At 33.4% G+C, this 9,110-nt stretch overlaps 1 pseudogene; it reads left to right on the top strand.

The window, feature by feature from the left end:
• The first annotated feature begins 3,749 nt into the window (after window positions 1–3,749).
• On the top strand, window positions 3,750–5,482 carry LOC146954472 (uncharacterized; annotated as a pseudogene).
• The last annotated feature ends 3,628 nt before the right edge of the window (window positions 5,483–9,110 follow it).

Here is a 9,110-nt window from a genome sequence, read left to right as displayed (position 1 = left end):
CGCTAGAATTTCACAACTGCTCACTGCTAAACTTAGCAAGAGACTTCAAACTGCTCAAGCACAATTTCAAGAGACTTCCTATGCTCATGAACACAATCATGAGACTTCTAATGCTCGAGCACAACTGCAAGAGACTTCTATTCAAACAGAATTACAAATAAAATGTTTGAGGTTGAACACTTGATATACAATCAGTGGTGTTCACAATACAAATCAGATACAGACTCTTAAGACTCTAGTGTTTCTAAGATATGAAAGTTGATAAGAAATTCTAAGTGAACTTTTGAATGCAGAACAATTTTAGCAGAGTTTTGACACTTGAAAATTGTTTTTGAGTCCTTGCCATTCTCTAAGTCTTCACTCCTTTGTATAGAGGTGTGAAAGAGAAGTTGTGAATTGCTAGCACATCATAATAGAGTCGTTTGAAGCTTTAATCAATCACCAATGATCTTTTGCGTGATATGGTTATTGTCCTATCAAGGATCAATTTCAAATCCATTCCAATTGTGAAGGAACATCGTTGCAGGCAGAGCTGTTTTTCTTGTCTTGTAGCAGAGACACAACAGAGTAGTGGAGGTAGTGGTTGTACATTTCCTACAATTGTACTTTGTCAACGCTCTTTAAAGAACAAGCATCCAGTGCCTTCAAATCCTTTTAAATTAGTCGTTGCTTCACTCTTCCAGTCTTCTGCAATGCTTAGACGAGATTAAAATCCATTAAACAGACTTTGAAGCTTTAAGTCTTGCATCTCCTGATGAACTTCAGCTTCTGGTGATCTTCAACTTCTGATGAGATGCTTCTGATGAACTTGCTTCTGATGACGTCATCACTTCAGGAGCACTATACTTCAGGAGCACTTCTCTTCAGATGCTTCAAGCTTCCTTTTTGTTGATTCCATTGCTCCCTTTTGTTCTTCCAGAACCTATTTAAGATATCAAATTTTTTTGTTTATGGTCATGTACACTTGAACAAATATTAGCATATCTGATTGACAATTTTTAATACCTTGTTATCATCAAAACTCTCAAAGGTTTAATGTTAAACACATTTCGTTCCAACACAACTTACACACAACAACACATATGCCCCCCCCCCCCCCCCCCCCCAATTCATGAAATGACATTATCAACAACAATTAACAACAAAACAAAACTCACAATCATGAATTCATCCACAATTCAACAACACAATATCACAATTCATCAATTTGAGCAAAATTCATAAAGTACCCATTTATATATAACAAGAACATGCAAATTCATCATCAACAATTCAATTATCATCAAACTCACATACCCAAACATAACATTTAAACAAGAGCACAAATTTCAACAATTAAGTTCACAATAATCACTTATCTCAATTAAGCACTTTTGAATATAATTGGAGAAGAGATTACAACTAAGAGATTATGATAGAAAACTAGCCACCTTGCCTCAATTGACAATAATCCTAGCAAAAGCTTCAATTTAGCTCCTAGAATCTCTATCACCTCTTGATTCTTCAAGCTTCCTCTTCTAACCCTCTTCTTTCTTCCTCTTGCTCTTTCTCTCTCTACATCTCTCAAATTCTTACAAAATGAATGTGAACCCAAGTTTTCTACAAAGACTAGAGCTTAAATAGTGTTCACACTAACAGACTTAACCCTTAAAAAGTCTTAATGAGCCTAAGAACTCTAAATAACTAAACCACAAAGTCTTACTCACTTACGGTAAAAAGTTATCGAATACTTACAGGCTCATAACTAATTACCACAACCCACTAGTAACTTAGTAAAAAAAAAATAATGGTTTTCACTTGAAACACTAAAAAATAATCCTCACAGAGAAATTACTAATTTACCCTTTCTCACACAATGACCAAAATACCCCTAAGTCGAAAATGACTAAAATACCCTTCTAACACCGAATTCTAATAATCCCAACCAAAATACACACAGAGGCAATTAATCATGTATAAGCACGTATAAACACATATAAAAACAATTAAAATAAATCTAACGAAAATCGGGCTGTTACATCAAGCACACAAACTAACATCATACTATCATGACATTATCAGGCTAGTTAAAAACTAATACTCCCGCTCAGCAGTAGATCAAAAAAATATGCTACTCACCCTTAGGGCATATAATAAAATCTACCTTACTGCCCTTCTTAGCCATAAATTACGATAAAACAGCCATACATGCAGTAGCAAAAAAAAAACAGTTGTAGCATAAACATAATATCACAACACATAAGTGCACAAATATCCATAGAACACAAGTAGAGGAAAGATGAAGGGAACACGCCCAGAAATCTACTACACATTTCAACATCACACCATAGACGAAAAGAACATATTCGAGCTTTCATCCACAATACCATAACATCTTGGAACAAAACACGAAGGTCATAAGTCTAACATAAAAAAAACCATAGCACATTGGGCACAAATATCTAGATCAAATGCTCACAAATTCAGTCAAAACATCCATCATAACTACCATATAGTGCACATATTTTCTACAAGCAAGATAACATCATCAGAGACATACCACATTAGATATAAATTAGCAACAAAAGCAACATGCCAAATGTAGCACAACAAACAACAGAGTCATCACTCATAACAAGCACAACTCCCCATTGTTTGAACAATATGACAAGAGCATAAGAAAACACTGTTCTTGGAAACATCATACACAAACCAACAAAGATCATAATGTTTGGAACATATGGTCCGACACAAGGCCTATAGTCAAAAGTCTAAGTCACTCCCTTTTTGCTTTGCAGTTCATATGACCTCACAATCTCAGGGTGTTGTCTAAGAAAACTCTCTGTGATTATAACCAGAAAAACTCTTGGAAGCTTCAAAACATAAATCTCATCATGCTTCATAGTTTGATAAAATAAAACATAATCACCAAAATCTAGCTTCTCATAGCACTTACCAACACCAAGAACTATATTCATAAAAACATATAATTTCACTTTAATACACTTGCATTAGAGTGAAAGGACACAATATCCATGGGAGCAGAGGGAACATTCACAGAGATCCTCTTCCAACAAACTTCTTCCTGCTCACATGTTTTTTACTTGCCCATTATCAATGAAGTTTGGATTGAGGGTGGCCTTTGGAACGTTATTCAACATAATGTCACTAGTTCGGTAGCAAAAGCGATCTTTTTATTGGTTCAACATTTCACGTCTAGCATCTTGTATGACTAGTTTGTCTTGGAGTTTATGGAAGCACCGCAACCTCAAAGTGTAGGATGATGTTACAAAGATAATTTCTTAAGTAATTAATAGAGCTTGTCATTTTTTGGAGGAGTGGACACTTGCAAACTTAGACACGCGATACCACTCCTCGCATTCTAACAACCACGACAGATTCCATTGGATATTGATCTACATCAGCAGATGTGAACACTCCCGTCGGTGCATCAACTTCTTTCCTAGCTTCTTCTCGACGGAAACGCCCTCAACGTGGGTGTCTCAAATGTAACATTGATGCCTCTTTCTCATGCCAGTTAAATAAAACAGGTATTGGAGTAGTTCTCTAATTTAACAAGTTGGAGTCGTTCTCTGTTGGAATCCTTAGTTGTTGAGCAATGAATCCTTAAGCATATAATTCATAACTCGGTTGTTAGAACCAAATTTTAACTAGTAATATTTGTTACCAAAAAACTCAAACTAACTTTCCCGACATCTAACTTTCAAAACCAGGGAACTATGGAGAGGCAAATACGCGATTAATAGAGAATGCTAGCAGATGGTCCAGATGTAGATGTTTTCTCTTACTCTGGGTATGTGATTAACAAATTTACATTTCATACAAAACAACATGATCAAGAAAGAATTATGCAAAATAGCAGTGTCACACTCGAAGCTCAATCAATGCATATCTCAAGTGCCAAAGACAGTAATCCATTATATGCCAAGTTGGCATATTTTGGGGTAATTGAACGTATTTGGGAGTTGGATTACTCATCCTTTAAAGTGCATGTGTTTGGCTGCAAGTGGGTTGAAAACAACAATGTTGTGAAAGTTGATGATCATGGGTTCATTAAGGTTGATTTTAACAGAGTTGGGTATAGAGACGAGCCTTTTATTTTACCATCGCAAGCTCGGAGTGTTCTCTGTCACTGATCTTGCTAATGAAAAGTGGTCTATTGTGATTTTGAATGATCACTACAATAAAGAATGTGAAAATATATACATGTGTGGGGGATGATCCTTTCATTAATATATCAGAAGCAACTGAGAATGTTCCAACTGTAGATGATACTCTCTATACGATAGAGGATCATGATGAGGGGATTTTGATCGATCCATTAATTTGTGTAATTGAAAAACAGAAAATTAAGAATATACAAAAAAGCAAGGATCAGATAGGAATAGGAAAAGACTGACTTGATCTTGTATGGCATAATAATTTGTTTTTATCCTTTTATTGTGATTCTTATTTTTAATGCTAATTATTCTTAGTGTTACTCTCGTTGTTAATAACATACTTTACATGTAAGTGGCTTCAAGTAATGGTGGACGTGGTTCAAGAGGAAACAATAATGGTAAACGTGGTGTGGCCCGCATGCAAGTGATTCATAAAGCTAAAAATCGTGGAGATACTATTAAAGTAACAACTTGATCTTGATAAGATTTGCTGATTTCATTTTGTATTGCTGAATTGATAACCATTTTCGTACTTCAAGTTCGTTGGAATGCTAGAGGTCAACCAGTTGGGAAAGAAAGCCAAAATTTTGTCAGTTACATTGGAGTCATTGTTCGTCGGATGGTTCCAATTAGTATGGAAAATGGGAGAGCTCCTTAAATGAGACCTTATAAACAAAAAGTTTTGGATGAAATTTGGGTAAAACACTAACTCAAGCCAGTTGAAAACCTTTCATTATGTTTATATATTTATATTTGGTAATTAATGATCTCTGTTATCTTGCAGAAATTTTACATATTTGGCAATGAGCATGAGGATCATGTAAAAATGGAAGCTGGAAGTTTGTTTAGAGCACATAAAACCACATTGACAAGACTCTATGTGAAAGATAAAAATCATGATGATATTGAAAAACCTCCTGCTGATACGTATCCCCACATAGAACAATAGCATTGGGATGCCTTTGTAACTCAGCGTTTTAGTCCTGAATTTCAGGTAAAGTCTTTGTAGCTCAGCGTTTGAATTCATGACATGAGCAATGCTACCCACAGTCACTTCTACACTCTCGGTCAGACACTTGCTCTTGTATTGGGCCACATCACTTGTCTTTTAATATTTTAAACAGGCAACCGGTTGAACAAGTCAAATGAATCATTTGCCTTTTTTTTCTGTTAATTCTTTTTTTTTATTTAATCGCAGTTCAAGAACAAATTTTCAGAACACTGTGTATGAAAACACCCCCAATTCAACCTCTCCAATCTCCATTGGTGTTGTAGATGGAAAGACCCAAGCTGATCTTAAGCGATTTCTTGTTTTCACATAAAAAAATATCTCTTCTGTTACTGACCCATTTAATTTGCGATGTCAAATGCTCCCATTTCAACCTCTCCATCGTTGCTTCAATTAAAGAATGAGATGGCAACAATAGGAAGAGGTCAACTGCCATTGCATATTTTTTTTTTTTTACGAATGGTCATTACATACTTGTAAGAGGGTGGCTCATTCATAGTTATGGGCGTGTTTTAAAATTTTGGGTTATATCAGGAAAGGAAATACTGGATCTTTGGTATTTCAAGCATATGACAGATTTGTTTTTTGTTGATGTTTAGTTGATTTAGGTGTAGAAATTCGAAGGTCAATTTTGGGGTGTTGGTGTGATATCTGTCCTGATAATAATAGCTAAAAAGTAAACTTTGAGAACAGGTAAACAAGTCATGGCGTTTAAAAAAAGTACAACGTGGCCGTATCAACGCGAGAGTGTTTAACCGAGAGTGCAGGAGCAACTGTTCCTAGCATTGCTCTTCATGACATTCACTTTCTCTACTATTTTTTATCTTCATATTTTTTTTATCAACCTAAAAAAATTTTAGTTCACGTAGAAAAGGAGTAAAGAAAATCGAGAAAGAGCTTTAAATCCTAGACATCCATATAGAAAATCATGTATGAGGTTAAGTAGTCTTGAAGAAAATATGGTAAGTATATGTAAAGTATATGAACCGAACTGCCGACTGGGTTTGCAATAACTGAACCGAACTTATGATGATTGAGCCCAAACTGAACCGAACTGCTCCATTAGATTGGTGCATATGGTTTACCTTTTAGAACCCAAACTGTGTTGAACTGCCATATAACTGCACCTACATCACAGTTTGTTATTTATGATATCTGATGAACCTTCAATTTAGGGTGAGTTTTCTTTTCAAAACATTGTTTACGATGACTAAATTTGCAAATGTGATTCTTTAATTATAATTATGATGGGTGCAGGCTAAGTCATTGGGTGTTGCTTGTCATCAATCCCGGAGCTGAGGTGATATATTATATGGATTAAGGGGACATCAAGACTGTGAAGATGTAAAAAGCAAGTTCATGAAGTGAGTATTGATTCTTTTGATTTAACATTGACATAAGTATGATTATTGAGTGGTATTACTCATTTGAAGTTGATTTAATTTTGGTAGCGCCATGTTTATTTGCAGTGCCATAAATCCTATGTGAAAATCAAAGTCAAGTAAAATCCGATGGATTGAAATAAATGTATTTTCTAATCAATGGTATTTTTAATTCATTATGTGGATTAAATTATAATTATGTAAAAAAAATTCAGTGTCCTAAGCAAACTAATGGCATTGACTGTGACTATTTTGTCATGCGATTTATGAAAGAGATAATATTGAAAAATGAAGATATGATCCCCACAAATGACAAATGTACGTATGTGATTTTAAATATACTATTAATTTGTAATCATAAATATAGGCATTCATTTTTTAACTCAATTTTTTGTACTTTTATATTTGAAGTACTTTGAAGATTACAAACGTAAAACCTATTCTAAAGATAAGCTAGCTGAGGTCGAGGAGGATTGGAAAACCTTTATGGTCGAGTATATTAGTGAGTTTCGTTTTCTTTTTCAACGATTTTCATTTGCGTTTTTTAATTTTGAGTTATTTTAAACCATTGGTTGTGTTGAAAATTCGATGTTAATTAATTTTTCGTTTCATATTATACGACACATGAGAATATGTTGCTGGTAGATTTTTCAACTAGAAGTTGGATAGCTTGTCACGAGTCCTCTTAAATTTAGGTGTTTTTTTTGTTGGCAATTGTGGCTGCTTTTTTTTTAGGTTTTTTTTTTTTTTTTGTAATTGTGGATTGATTAATATTATGACATTTGTAATTAAGTTTATGATCAATTTGTAATGAGATTATCATGAATGCAATTTTCTATATTCATATTTTAGTAGCTTATTATAGCGTTTTAGATTGTAGATTTAATTAGGCCAAATACCTCCGTGGGTCCTTTAAGTTTCACGTTTGTTTCAGATAGGTCCTTTAAGATTCTAAGGTTTCAGATAGGTCATTTAAGTTTCGAGTTTGTTTCGGATAAGTCCTTTAGGTTTCTAAGGTTTCAGATAGGTCCTTTAAGTTTCGAGTTTCTTTTAGATAGGTCCTTTCTATCAAATCAACTTTGGCTTAACGGAGGTTGATAGAAAGGACCTATCTGAAACAAACTCGAAACTTAAAGGACCTATCTGAAACCTTAGAAACTTAAAGGACCTAAACAAACTTCAAACTTAAAGGACCTATCTGAAACCTTAGAAACTTAAAGGACCCGGGGAGGTATTTGGCCATTTAATTATAGCGTTTTTGTTGGTTGATTTAATTTAAATAATAAAAAAAATAATACAATTATTTTACACATACATTTAATGATTTGTTGCCAGATTAATTAACAAATATAAAAATACATAAGTTGACATATTTATTAATTGACGTGACAACACATTATTAGATGTATGTGTAAAATAATTATGCACCGTCATAATATACTAATTAAACTCAAATAAAAATATCATTGGATTTTTTTTTTCTCACAGGAAAGAAGAATTAATTTGTGGCCTGTGAAGCCCGGATACGAGATACGATACGAATACGATACTGCACCGATACGCCGATACGGAAAAATTTCAAAAATCAAGATACGATACGGCTGGGATACGTTAATAAAAAAATTATATAATTAAATGTACAATATAATTATAACCTTTTTTTTAATATGCAAATATATTAACAAACAAAAAAACCAGTCATAAGCTCGTAACACATTAACATAAATATAAATAATATTGGCGATTAAAAGAGTGATGATTAGTCAATTACATACACAATATATCATAATAAGAGCATCATCAGTGTTATATTATATCCAAAAGGAACATTGTTAGTATTATACTATATTGATAAAAAAAAACACTATATCCAAAAAAGAACATATCAGTACTCAAGAGTTAAATTATTTTAGTTAACATTAATTGGGAACTATCGGGGCAGGTAGTAGTGTTATATAATTATCGGATACTCTCCTGATACGTACGGGAAGTATCGGATAATTATTTTTTTTAAAAAATAAAATTTAATCTTCAGATACTCTCTTGATATGTATCGGGAAGTATCAGGCAGGTATCAGTGCATGATACGCAGGGGATACAATACGTCATCCATTTTGAAGTATCGGGGCTTCACAGTTTGTGGCTATACAAAACCAAAAGAATAGTCGAAGATAAGAAATAAGAGGTAGTAAATCAATCCTTAATAAGGATCGTCAGATTGTAATGAATTACTCTATCCGTTTTAAAATGAGTGTCGTTTTACTCAAAATAATTTGTTTAAAATGAATGTCACTTTCAGTTTCCAATGAAATAATAATTTTTCATTTTCAATTGTACCCTTCAATTAATACTATGTTACACTATTCCAAAATATTATTTTTTCTTTAATGAAAAACAAACCAATAGTTGATTAAGATAATTTGGTAAAATTGTTATGACATTTGATTACTTTATTCCATTCCTTAATTTGTGTGCAATTGGCTAAAGCGACACTCATTTTGAAACGAAGAAGATATCATTTTCCATGTATTGTACGCTATACTCTTCTTGTTCTTCTTC

The sequence above is a fragment of the Medicago sativa genome, chromosome 1 (genome assembly GCF_051527215.1).
Source record: "Medicago sativa cultivar Bolivia chromosome 1, Bolivia_mono, whole genome shotgun sequence".
NCBI classification, from domain to species: domain Eukaryota; kingdom Viridiplantae; phylum Streptophyta; class Magnoliopsida; order Fabales; family Fabaceae; genus Medicago; species Medicago sativa.
Note: the sequence above shows the minus strand (reverse complement) of the source record. Positions and strands in the feature narration are given on the sequence as shown.